Here is a 14,245-nt window from a genome sequence, read left to right as displayed (position 1 = left end):
CTGACTTATCATACCTTAGCCTGACTTACTTTCTTCACATACAGTTGTATGAATTTTCGAAAATTAAGTCCTGCTTTCAGGTGCTTTAGTTACTATGAATGTTACCTTTGTAGCATGTAGTAGCATGAAGAAAGGCTTGTGATATAATGTAAGGAAAAATGCATAATATTAAATTCTATGTGTGCTAGCATCATAACCTTGTAAAAACATTAATATTTTAAAATAAGTATGGAAGGGGCACCCAAGTGGCTCAGTCGGCTGAGCGTCTGACTTCAGCCCAGGTCGTATCTCAAGGTTTGGTTCGTGAGTTCAAGCCCCGCATCTGGCCCACTGCTGTCAGTGCAGAGTCTGCTTGGGATCCTCTATCCCCCTCTCTCACTGCCCCTCCCGTGCTTACACTTTCTCTCTCAAAAATAAATAAACATTAACAAAAATAAAGTATGGAAATACAACAGTAAAGTATGTACTTTCTATTCCACCTGATCTTTCTCAAAGTTTTATGTGAAATATAGTTGAGATTTGCTATGTATTTGAAAACAATAGTGCCATAATATCAAATCTCTGTGAAAAGAGAATAATTGGGGGGGTGCCTGGATGGCTCAGTCAGTTGAGCATCTGACTCTTGATTTTGGATCAGGTCACGATCCCAGGGTGGTGGGATCAAGCCCCATGTCAGAATCCGCACGAAGCATGGAGCCTGCTTAAGATTCTCTCTTTCTCTCCCTCTACCCCTCTCCCCAGCTAACTCTCTCTCTCTCTCTTTAAAGTAAAATTTTTAAAAAAGAATAATTGGGTATCCTTAATTCAAGCATCTTTAAAATAATGTAGCATCTACATTAAGGAAAAAACCAATAACAAAATATAACAAGTCTGGTAAAATTATGGATGCTTTTTTTTCCTTTTCTCTATTTTCCAAATGTTCTGTTATGTAGTTATTACTTTTCATAATAACATTATTTTTATTTATTTTTTTAATGTTTATTTATTTTTGAGGGAGAGAGAGAGAGAGAGATAGAGCATGTGTGGTGGAAGGACAAAGAGAGAGGGAAAGAGAAAATCCAAAGCAAGCTCCATGCTGATGCATGGAGCCTGATGTAGGGCTCAGTCTCAGGAACTGTAATATCATGACCTAAAACAAAATCAACAGTCAGATGCTTAACTGACTGAGTCACTCGGGCGCCCCAATTAGGCACTTTTTAGGTATCAGGTATTATGCTTTTTGTTACTTGGGTGTTGTTCACTTTGTTTTGTTTCATTTTGCTTTCTTTAAATGTTCATTTATTTATTTTGAGATAGAAAGAGAGTGAGCCAGAGGTGGGGTGGGCGTTGGGGCGGGGCAGAAACAGAAGGAGAGAGAGAGAGAATCCCAAGCCCCCATGTGGGGCTCCACGTCAGGTATGATGAGATCATGATCCGAGCCAAAATCAAGAGTCGGATGCTTAATCAAGTGAGCCACCCACGTGCCCTTCATCTGTTTTTTAAAGTTTATTTATTCATATATTTAACTAATATTTGCACCCGATGTGGGGCTCGAACTCATGATCCCCAAGATCAAAAGCCGCATGCTCCTCCGACTGAGCCAGCCAGGTGCCCCTTGTTTTGTATTTTAAATCCATTTCTCTTATTGACACAGTTTTGCATATTGGTTAAATATATTTGCAAGCCTGTCTTTATTATCAAATGGAAATCCCTTTTTACACACCTTTAATCTTACATTTTGTGTACTATGACAACTTAAGAGATACAGAAATATTTACCTCTCTGGACCTCAGTTTTTTTCCTCTCTAAATTATGGACAATGGGCAAAGAGGCCTCCAAATTTCTTCCCACTCTAACATGTCATGATCATATCTCTTTCTTCCCAGATTACCCCTTTATTTCATTATAATAAAACTACACAACAGCAGGAAATTTAGCTGACAAAAGTTGAGTTTTTCAATTGTAACAATTGATTATAACTTTACAGAAATTATAATCAAAAACCGTATTATGTAGTTTTATATAAATGGAAATTGGATCTCTGACGGTAGTTCCAGTTTCAAAATGAGGCAAATCACTGGTAACATCCACTGTTTTGTTTCAGCAGAGAAAGAATTTTATTCATGTATATTTCCTTTAGATCTTAATATTTTTGCCTAGAGACACTAACTTCAAAAAACTTTCAAAGGAATTGAACAGAGGTATGGGCCAATTAGGTTAGTCTTTTAATAACTGGAATGTGACAACTTTTCCAAATATGAAAAGTTTTTAAAAATGACATTTTGCTTTTATGAAGAGTATTATGAGAAAAGTTTGAGGGAGAGACCTAGCAGAGTGGTATAAGTTTTGTAGTCAGACAGAAATGAGATAGGATCCCTATTCTGAAACTGCTTAGATTAATGAACTTGTTTGGGCAAATTATTTAACCTCCCTAAGCCTCAGTTTTCTCAGCTGAAAAATGGAAGTAATATTAGTGTCTAACTCACAAAGTGTAGTGAAGTGTAAATAAGATAATATAAACAAAGTTGTTGAGTACAGTGTTTATAATATTAGTAAGTGATACTAAATATTAAATGTTAGTGATACTAAATTATCAAATATTCAATATATAAAGGTAAACTCTCAGATATATTTCATTAAAGAAACTGAGTTTCAGAGAAATCAATTAGCAAGTTAACCAAGAATAGAGTGTTTCCCCAACTTTTGAAAAGATAGGCAAATAGGCTTTTTGGCTCTCTGAGCAGTACCATGGCGGTAGGCAAGAATAAGCACTTTAAGAAAGGCAGCAAAAAGGTTGCCAAGAAGAAAGTGGCTAATCCATTTTCTAGAAATATTGGTATGATGTGAAAGCACCAGCTGTGTTCAATATAAGAAATAAAAAACACTGGTCTTGAGAACTCAAGGAATGAAAATTGCATTCGATGGCCTCAAGGGTCGAGTTTTTGAAGTAAGCCTTGCTGATCTGCAGAATGATGAAGTTGCATTTAGAAAATCCAAGCTAATTACTGAGGCTGTAATTAGGGCAGAAACTGCCTAACTTCTATGGCATGGATTTTACCAGCGCCAAATATGCTCCAGAGTCAAAAAATGGCAGACCACAGTTGAAGCCCAGGTTGATGTCAAGACTACTGACGGTTATTTTCTCTGTCTATTCAGTTGTTGGCTTTACTTAAAAACTCAGTTATCAGATTTGGAAGACTTCTCCCGCTAAGCACCAATAGGTTTGCCAAATCTAGAGGAAGGTGATGGAAATCATGACCCGAGAGGTGCAGACAAATGACTTGAAAGAAGCGGTTAATAAATTGATTCCAGGGGCACCTGTGTGGCTTAGTCAGTTAAGTGTCTAGCTCTTGACCTCGGCTCAGGTCATGATCTTGCAGTTGGTGAGTTTGAGCCCCACATTGGGCTCTGCGCTGACAACATGGAGCTTGCTTGGGATTCTCTCTCTCTCCCTCTCTCTCTGCCTCTCCCCTGCTTGTGTGGTCTGTTTCTGTCTCTCAAAATAAATAAATAAACTTTTAAAAAGTTGAAAAAATATTGATTCCAGACATCACTGGAAAAGATGTAGAAAAGGCTTCCCAATTGTTTTCTCCACTCCATGATATGTTTGTTAGAAAAGTGAAGATGTTGAAAACCCTAAATTTGTACTAGGAAAACTCATGGGGCTTCATGATGAAGGTAGTAGTTCTGAAAAAGCTACTTCAGATGAGACAGATGCTGAAGTTGAATAAGCTGATAGCAATAAGCCACCAGTCCAAGAAACTGTTTAAAATTCAGACTTTTGGGTCACCTGGCTCAGTCCATAGAGCCTCTGACTCTTGATCTCAGGGTCGTGAGTTCAAGCCCCACATTGGATGTGGAGCCTACTTTTAAAAAATTGTTAAGAAAACCTAAAATTCAGACTTTTAGTGGTGACAAAAGTCTTAATATAGTAATGTTAAAAAATGGATAGGCAAATGATATCAACTAAAAAAATAGTATATTCAGTCTCAATAGCATCCTCTCTGAACAGCAGGCTGAGTTGGCTTTCATTTTCTTCTCTTTTGCTTTGCTATTTTCTCTAAATGTGGTACACTGAGAATTTATTCCTTTTGTAAAAAGAAGAAAGTGTCTTTTAAAAATTAATGAATTCAACATCCAACTATCCTGAAATCATTAATTCACCCAAGAAGAGCAAGAGAATTGATATGCCATTTTGGATTCCTTTTTGAGTCCCCAGTAGATGAAATGAGTTTAAGTTTGAATAAATCAATATATCTTTAGTTGTCAGTATGTATACTCAGTTTGTTGGAGTCCATAATTAGATGCATCCAGAAGTTGTATAAAAGGTCACTCCCTGAAAAAAAAACAAACTGGTGAGACTCTGCATAAACTGGATGAAATTAACCACTAATAGGGAATCTAGTCAGCGTGATTAAAATGTCTAAGAAGCTATGAGAAAATAAATAGAATAGACACAAAAACTACAACATATCAATTTTCCCCCCCCCCCCCGCCCCATTCTCTTTTGGTGTTTTAAAATTAGTATTTCAGAAGTTATATGATTGGTATTGTGTTAGTTACATATTGCTGTGTAGCAATTTACCCAGAACGTAGTCGTCTTAAAACAAGTATTTATTATAAATCTCCTCATTTCTGAAGGTCAGGAATCCAGGTGCTGCTTAGCTGGGAGCTGGCTCAAGTCTCTCATGAAATTGCTGGGAAGTTCTGCTTCCAAGCTCACTTAAGTGGTTCTTGGTAGGATTCAGTTCCTTAGGATATGTTGGACTGAGGAGCTCAATTCCTCACTGGCTGTTGACTGGAAGCCTCTCATAGGCAGTCCACAACATGGCAATTGTCTTCCTTTAGAATCAACAATAGGCGGCGCCTGGGTGGCTCAGTCAGTTAAAGTATCTGACTTCAGCTCAGGTCATGATCTCACGGTCCGGTGCGGTCCGTGTCCCCAACGTCCCCACGTTGGGCCCTGTGCTGACAGCTCAGAGCCTGGAGCCTGCTTCGGATTCTGTGTCACCTTTCTCTCAGTCCTTCCCCCACTCATGCTCTGTTTCTCTGTCTCAAAAATAAAATAAAACAGGGGCGCCTGGGTGGCTTAGTCGGTTAAGCGTCCGACTTTCGCTTGGGTCATGATCTCGCGTTTGTGGGTTCGAGCCCCGCGTCGGGCTCTGTGCTGACTGCCAGCTCAGAGCCTGGAGCCTGTTTCAGTCTGTGACTCCCTCTCTCTCTGACCGTCCCCTGCTCACACTGTCTTTGTCTCTCTCTCTCCTAGAAATAAATAAAACATTAAAAAAATAAAATAAAATAAAATAAAATAAAACATTAAAAAAAATTAAAAAATAAAAAGAATCAACAATAGAACAAGAAGGAGCCCTCAAGATGAAACTAGTCTTTTTGTACCCTATTCTCAGAAGGGACATCCCGTGACTTCTTCATTTTATTCATTCGACATGGGTTCAACTTACACACAAGGGGAGAGGAACACAGGAGGGTATGAATACCACACTCTCATTGAAGGTCATCTCAGAGGCTGCCTACTGCAGAGATGAAAACATTCATCATACTTATTCTGCTTGCTTTGATGTCATCACCTATCTTCTGAATATAATCTCATATCATATATGACTTGCCTTTAAGGTGAGAAAGTATGCTAATAGCCCACACAAGTCCTCATTATTTATTACATTAGTAAATATTCCTTTTTTTGTTTATTTATTTATTTATTATTTTTTTTACAAATGGTTTATTGTCAAATTAGTAAGTTTATTTATTTTGAGAGAGAGAGAGAGAGAGAGCAGGAGAGGCAGGGGGAGAGAGAATCCCAAGCAAGCTCTGCACTGTTAGCGTAGAACCAAACACACAGGGCTCCATCTCATGAACCGTGAGATCATGACCTGAGTGGAAACCAAGAGTCGGATGCCCAACCAACTAAGCCGCCTAGGAGCCCCTAGGTATATATGTTAATAGAGCTCTCACTGTAGAATTTGAAGCTGTGTTGGGAGAAATGTTTCTTATAGCGAAGTTTGCCGACACCCAAGTAACTCAACTCAAGTTAAGTTACTTGCCTGGCCCACGAAGGCATTTTATATTTGCCTTCCTGTTTTACAAGAAGGTCTCCTGGCAGCCTACGTGGGCCCTCTCAAGACAGGACTATAGTCCTGGGCCTGGTCACCGGTTTTGTTTCGATACATAGTAAATTAGTAAATATTCTTTTTTTTTTTTTAAATGTTTTATTTATTTCTAGGAGAGAGAGAGAGAGCGTGAGCAGGGGAGGGTCAGAGAGAGAGGGAGACACAGACTCTGAAACAGGCTCCAGGCTCTGAGCTGGCAGTCAGCACAGAGCCCGACGCGGGGCTCGAACCTACGAACCGCGAGTACATGACCTAAGCGAAAGTCGGACGCTTAACCGACTAAGCCACCCAGGCGCCCCTAAATTAGTAAATATTCTTAACCACTTGAATTTCGTCATTTGCTCGGGTCATGATCTCACAGTTTGTGAGTTCAACCCCCACATTGCACTGTCTGCTTTCAGCCGAGAGCCCAGTTCGGATCCTCTGTCCTCCTTTCTCTCTGCCCTTACCATTGTCACGTATGCGTGTTCTCTCTCTTTTTCAAAAATAAACATATATATATATATATATATATATACCTAATTACCTTAAAAACTGGGGAACTTAATTTCTCAGTCTAATATCTGCCTTCAGCTTCACTAAAAAATAATCTGAAATACACTTTCAAAATCCTCAATCCTATCTTTTCACATAAGGTAATATTTACTCTTCTACTATATAAGATAATGTTCATAGGTTCCCAGATTAAGACATGGACACATCATTTTGGAGGCAACCATTCATCCCACAGCAGGGGCCTTGTCTGTAAAGAATTTTCAAATAATAGTAAAACTGCCTAAATGTCAGTCTACTTTTTATTATTACCATGTGCAGGCAATTTTAAATTTTAGGTCAGTGATTAAATACTCCTCATGGGAGCAGCCCACTCCCAATACTCCCCTGCTCTTGGTGTGGGCCATCAGTGACTATTTGTATGAGCTATTCAGCCTGCCTTAACTTTTCAGGACCAAGCACTGCACAAAACACTTTGGTGGATTATCAGTGGCCAGCCACACACCCTCATCTTGGTATGACTGACTTAGGAATCAACTTAAGTAAATGTCACCTACTCAAGGAACATCTCCCCTAAAGATCTGGACTTGAAGTGCCACCTCCCACTTATTTCCTGCGTTTGTGTGTTTCATAGCACTTGCAACACTCTGTAGTTATTTTATTTGTAGATTAACGTTTTTCCATCTCCCTTTTTTTAATGTTGTATTTACTTCTGAGAGAGAGAGAGAGAGAACATGAGCAGGAGAGGGTCAGAGAGAGAGGGAGACACAGAATCTGAAACAAGCTCCAGGCTCTGAGCTGGCTGTCAGCACAGAGCCCGACGCGGGGCTCAAACCCACGAACCGCGAGATCATGACCTGAGCCGAATTCGAACGCTCAACCAACTGAGCCACCCAGGCGCCCGCCATCTTTTATTAGTCTGGAAGCCCCATGTCCTGTATATCTTATTCTTTGAGTTACCCCCAGAGCCTACCACATTGGTAGGTGCTCAATATATGTGTGGTATCACTGCACTCTCCCCAGCTCGTGGGCTCCCAGTAAAGTGCACTCACTAAACATTGAACAAATTATTCCTTCTTCATCTTGTGCCCATTACTAAAAAGAAATAGCCACTTGTCTAAGACTGGTGACATAGAGAACTGTTCATCTCCATAATTCAGAAACATCTGCAGCATCATGGATCTTAGTTGAGTTTTCTCCTCTTCCAAACTCTAATTCAGGCGTGATTAGAAATGTTTTATTCCAAAAATTCGCAGAGTTATAATAAGACTGAGTCATGGAATAAGATACAAACACAGCATTAATATTACGAAGGGGACCTATACATTTTGTCCCAGCGGCACACTAGAAATGACAAGAATCCGGTCAGAACCCCAACTTATCAAGTTCCACAGATAAAGGAACCATTTCCTCTTCAACCCACGCGCTCCTCTTAATCTCCTTCAGTATTTCTTTCAGTAGCACAACTACTCACCTGGCTAGTCCTCCAGGCTTAGTCGTCAGCTCTCTTGTCTTCTCTCTTTACACTGTCTTCCTAGGAGATCTCACACATCTCCAAGACTCAAATATTATCCCTACGGGGTTATTCCTGACGTGTGGCCTCAGTCCTCTCCCCTGAGCTCCAGACACACAACTGCCTCCTTGTTCTACCTTCTTTGTTATACCACAGGCATTTCGAATTTATCATGGCCGAAAGAAAACTCTTGTTTTTTCCTTCAAACCCCTTTCTCTCTGACCTTCTCTCTCTCTGTAATGACACTGCCATTCACCAGGGGCTCAGTCCAGAAACCCGGACGTCTCCTCCAACTCCTCTCTTTCTCTAATCCCCCATGGTTAGATCATTCACAAGTCCTATAAGCTCTGTCTACAAGTATATTTGAGTTGCATTTATTTCTTTCCATCTCCACTACTTCCAAGTCTAAGCTACTGGTCTCTCTACTTCCATTCTTAGCAAAATAGGTGGGGTAATCTTAACATAGAAATCCAGTCATGGCATTTCTCTCCAAACTCATGTTATGTCATTGTCTGCTCAACCACTGTGTTACAGCTACCCATTATGCCTTCCAGTCCTTTGCACAAGTCAAGAACCTCAGCACATTCTGTTTCTTCTGGTGTAATTATTTCTCTTCCAGCTTTTCTCATAGCAGGTTCCTTTTCATTCTAGAACTTAATGTCAATGTCACTTCAGAGATTCCCTTCCTGGCCTATTTAAGCACATCTTCCTTCTTCTACCCTTATTTGTATTTACTTTATCCCATACATTTCCTTCATGGCACCTTATCCCAAGTAAAATACTTGATTAGAAAAAAAAAAGGGTGGGGGCCACCTGAGTGGCTCAGTGGGTTAAGCTTCTGACTCTTGGTTTCGGCTGAGGTCATGCTCTCAGTTCGTGAGTTCTAGCCCCGCATTGTGTTCTGTGCTGACAGCACGGAGTCTGCTTGGGATTTCTCTGTCCCTCTCTCTCCACCTGTCCCCAGCTTGCTCTCTCTCAAAAAACAAATATGTAAACACAATTTTTTCAATTTTTTATTTTTTAAATGTTTTATTTATTTCTAGGAGAGAGAGAGAGAGACAGCGTGAGAAGGGGAGGGTCAGAGAGAGAGGGAGTCACAGACTGAAACAGGCTCCAGGCTCTGAGCTGGGAGTCAGCACAGAGCCCGACGCGGGGCTCGAACCCACGACCCGTGAGATCATGACCTAAGCAAAAGTCGGACGCTTAACCGACTAAGCCACCCAGGCACCCCAACACAATTTTTAAAATTAAAAAAATAGAGGCACCTGGGTGGCTCCATCAGTTAAGTGTCCAACTTCGGCTCAGGTCATGATCTCACGATTTGTGGGTTCGAGCCCTGCATCAGGCTCTGTGCCGACAGCTCAAAGCCTGGAATCTGCTTCAGATTCTGCGTCTCCCTCTCTTTCTTCCCCTCCCTCACTCGCCCTCTGTCTCTCTCTCTCTCTCCCTCTCTCAAAAATAAATATTTAAAAAATTTTTTAAAAGAAATCGAATCATAAAATACAGAGAGAATTAATAGTGTAAAGAAGTAGAAACTGGAAAGTTTTGCCTGGGGCAACAAGGCATTTTCTTTAAGCGTCTGAGGTAACTGTACTGATGTTTCCTTTTGCACACTTCCAAATCATCTCAGAAAGATAGACAACACGTGCTACTCTAGCCAGAAGTACTGAAGTTGTTTCTTAAGGCATGATTCACCCACCCAGAGGTCTTCATTTGCGTGAAAAGGAAAGTCAAACTAATTTCAGATAAATCTTGAATCGTAATTTGACCTAACAGCAAAGCGGGTCCGCATTTACCACTCTCTTGGGTCTCATACCACAGGACAGTGTCCAAAGCAGTGCTCCTTCCCAGCTACGCTTCAGAAATGCTATGCATATCTGGGCTTCCCAGCCACCAGCTCTCATTTGCTCTCCCTCCAGCAAACTCTCTTTGGGCTAGCTTGAAAGTGCTCAAAGCTGTAAGAACATTCAAACAGTAGCAAAAAATCAGATTTCCTCAGTGTCTGTCTTTGAATAGTTCATTCCACATGTGTTTTTTTCTGGTGCTTTCCCTGTCACACTATGACGTAAGAAGATCTCTGAGATTAGAGAACCTGACGTTCAAATAGTTTGTTCAAAGCCACAAGTGGAATTACCTATCACAATCATCAGATTCCATTCTCCTGACTCCCACATGGGGTTTGAGACCCTTTTCAAAAAATGTCAAAACTACGTGCGATTATGAGCCTTGAGCATTTTTATCACCCTCTCCACATAAAAAAAAAAATATTCTTTGTGGTTTCTTTAATAAAATGGCTTTATGGGGACAAGACTTCTAAATCTCCTCATTTTAAATTTACATTGAAAAGATCAAAGGAATACACATAGATGAAAGGTCTTCCAGATGCCAAAAATTTTGAGGAACTTCTGCTAGTTAGAATGTAAAAGGACTCAATTACAAGGAAGGGCCAGTTCAGTATTCCACTTCTGTAAAGTATATTATCCCCTCAATAGAATTCCAAGAGTATTCTCTTACTCAGGAATGAAGGCCAGGTGAGGGGGGTGACTAGACAGTCACAGCATATACCCAGACCCGTTTCAATCTCTAACTGAACCCACTGCAATTCCTCCTTAAATATTAACCAAATCTGGACACACGCAGACCTCACTCTGTTAAGAGGAGCAAATGGAGAAAAACCATAGAACTATTCAAGGATATCTTAGTTTGGGGCACCTGGTGGGCTCAGTTGGTAGAGCATGTGACTCTTGATCACAGGGTCATGAGTTCAAGCCCCACGTTGGGGGTACAGTTTACATAAAAAACACACATACAAAGATGCCACAGCTCAAAGTATGAGGTCCCCTTGAAAAATCGGAACAAAAGTGGGTAATATATAGAGTAGACTCAGGAAATCCAATCAACAAAAATATAAGCATTTGCATTCCCTAATGATATTTCCAAAAATAGTGCCTAGGGGTGCCTGGGTGGCTCAGTCAATTAAGTGGTCAACTTCAGCTCAGGTCATGATCTTGTGGTTCATGAGTTTGAGCCCTGCATCAGGCTCTGTGCTGACAGCCCAGGGACTGGAGTCTGCTTCATATTCTGTGTTTCCATCTCTCTCTGCCCCTTCCCTGCTCACTCTCTGTCTCTCTCAAAAATAAATAGAAAAACAGTTAAGAAAACAAAAAGAAATGAAAGAAAGTAGTGCCTAGCATAGAGTTGTTGCTCAATAAATCTTTGAATAAGTTGACTGATTATATTAGGAATCTGGTGGAGGAGTTGGTGGGAGGTTGCTGGCTGGCTCAGTTGGTAGAGCATGCAATTCTTGACCTTGGGGTCATGAGTTCAAGCCCCACATGGAGGGTAGAGATTACATTTAAAAAAAAAAGATTAAGAAAAAAGAATCTCAGAAGGGGGAAACAGGGTAGAAATAGAAACAATAATTAAATAATTGCCCCGAGACTTAAGCCTGCTGGCAAAATGAATGAAAAGAAACCAACATCTAGACTAGCCAGGTGACATTATTAAATATTTCAAGGATAAAGAAAAAAGCCTTCAAGAATCCAGCCAGGGAAAAACACAAACATAACAGTTTATCTCCAAAGGAACTGAACTCAAGCTGGCCTCAGAATTCTGCAACCCTGTAGGACACAAGTCAAAGCATATCCTACAGAATTCTCAGGGTAAATGTTTGTAATTTAAGAATTAAGTGTAGACTTAGCCAAGTTGTCATGCAGTTGTGAGAGTCTCAAAAATAAGTGCTCGGGCTTAAAGTCTCAAAAATCAAACCACCCAGATTATCTGTTCTGAAAGAAGAAACGGCTTAAACACATACTACTGAAATAGAACTCAAGAAGAAAGAAGAAGAAAGTCATGGCATGAAAAGGCTTATGCTTTAAAATCTTTGAGTGTCAGGGGCGTCTGTCTGCATGGCTCAGTCGGTTGGGTGTCTGACTTTGGCTCAGGTTATGATCTCATGGCTCATGAGTTCTAGCTCCTCATTGGGCTCTGTGCTGACAGCTTGGAACCTGGAGCCTGCTTTGGATTCTGTTTCCCTCTGCCCCTCCCCTGCTCATGCTCTGTCTCTCTCTCTCTCTCTCTCTCAGAAATAAACATTAAAAAAAAAGTTTTTAAAAAAGATCGAGTGTCTAAAATGAGAGAAAATAAAGAACATAAGAAAAAAGAAATTTGTTTTTCCAAGAAGAATAATCAAGACGGAAAAGGCCAGATTGCATTAACTAAAACCAAGTTGGGAGGGGTGGAGAGTGGGAGGTAAAGAATGAGGGAAGGGGTACCTGGCTGTATCAGTCAGGATAGCACAAGATGCCTGATCTCAGGATCAGGAGTTCAAGCCCTATGTTGGGCATAGACCTTACCAGNTCCCTCTCTCTCTGACCCTCCCCTGCTCACGCTGTCTCTCTCTCTCTCTCTCCTAGAAATAAATAAAAATATTTAAAAAAAGAAAGAAAGAAAGAAAGAAAGAAAGAAAGAAAAAGAAAGAGAGGAAGGAAGGAAGAAAGAAAGAGAGAAAGAAAGAAAGAAAATAAAGAATGTGGTGGGAGGCACCTGGATGGCTCAGTTGGTTGGGCGTCCAACTTCAGCTCAGGTCATGGTCTTGTGGTTCATGAGCTCGAGCCCTGTGCTGGGCTCTGTGCTGACAGCTCAGAGTCTGGAGCCTGCTTCGGATTCTGTGTCTCCCTCTCTCTGTTCCTCCCCTGCTCGTGCTCTGTCTCTCTCTCAAGAATAAATAAAGATTAAAAAATTAAAAAAAAAAGAATGTGGGGAAATAAAGTGTGCTAAATACTGCATCTTACACTGGAGAAATCAAGAGGTATTATTTCATTGTGATATTGAAAAGAAGGTAGTTTTCTGTAATTTAAAGGTAGGCAAAAAATAATGATAATAAAAAATGAAAATAAATGTAGATAATTTTAGAATAAAAACAGGATATATAACTTCCAAATCATTAAACAGGCTTTTAAAAGCAAAGAGGGACGCCTGGGTGGCTCAGTCAGTTAAGCGCCCAACTCTTGATTTCGGCTCAGGTCATGATCTCTCATTTTGTGGGATGGAGCCCTTACACAGAGCTCTGTGCTGAAGGTGTGGAGGTGTGAAGACTTGGGCTTATTCCCTCTCTCCTTCTCTCTCTGCCCTCCCTTTAAAATAAATACGCTTAAAAATTAAAAAATAAAATAAAAAGCAAAGAATACATAGTTCAGATAGTAAGAGACAAGAAAAAGAGATTATGCAGAATATGAAAAACAGTTTAAGAAAATAAGATGACAGAAAGATTCTAAGACATCAGAGCATTTAACCAATCTATCCTTTTTTTNTCGAACCCACGAACGGCGAGATCATGACCCAAGCGAAAGTCGGACGCTTAACTGACTAAGCCACCCAGGCGCCCCTACCCAATCTATCCTTTATTGTTTATGATAAACAGTATTTCATTTATTCATTTATTATTTCAGTAATCTTATGGAATATCCTAACACCATTAAAATTAGGTTAGTAAAGGGGCACTTGGGTGGCTCAGTCAGTTAGGCATCTGACTTTGGCTCAGGTCATGATCTCACAGTTCCTCAGTTCAGCCCCACGTCGGGCTCTGAGCTGACAGCTCAGAACCTGGAGCCTGCTTTTATGCCCCCCTCTGTCTCTACCCCTTCACCCTTGTGCTCTTCCTCATTCTCTCTCAAATATAAATACACATTAAAAAATTAATAAATGGGGCGTCTGGGTGGCTTAGTCGGTTAAGTGTCCGACTTTCGCTTAGGTCATGATCTCGCGGTTCGTGGGTTCGAGCCCCGCGTCGGGCTCTGTGCTGACTGCCAGCTCAGAGCCTGGAGCCTGTTTCAGTCTGTGACTCCCTCTCTCTCTGACCCTCCCCTGCTCACGCTGTCTCTCTCTCTCCTAGAAATAAATAAAACATTTAAAAAAATTAATAAATAAAAATTAGGATTAGCAAAGGATATGAAATGTTACACAAAATATAATAAAAAGCAAGATCAACATTATTTCTACGTTAATTCCAATTTAATTGAAGATATGGAAATGGACAGGCAGTTCTGCAGCATAATGGTTGATTATAGACTTCAGCATTGGATCGAGATTTGTGCCTCAGATCTACCATTTACTGACTGGTGACCTTAGGCCAACA

The 14,245-nt window shown here is 40.5% G+C and overlaps 1 pseudogene; it reads left to right on the top strand.

Annotated features, from left to right (window-relative positions):
- Positions 1-2,678: 2,678 nt before the first annotated feature.
- Positions 2,679-3,749, top strand: LOC144219672 (small ribosomal subunit protein eS1-like; annotated as a pseudogene).
- The last annotated feature ends 10,496 nt before the right edge of the window (positions 3,750-14,245 follow it).

The sequence above is a fragment of the Crocuta crocuta genome, unplaced genomic scaffold (assembly GCF_008692635.1).
Source record: "Crocuta crocuta isolate KB4526 unplaced genomic scaffold, BGI_CrCroc_1.0 scaffold149, whole genome shotgun sequence".
Classification (NCBI taxonomy): Eukaryota; Metazoa; Chordata; class Mammalia; order Carnivora; family Hyaenidae; genus Crocuta; species Crocuta crocuta.
This window is presented reverse-complemented; position numbering and strand designations above follow the sequence as displayed.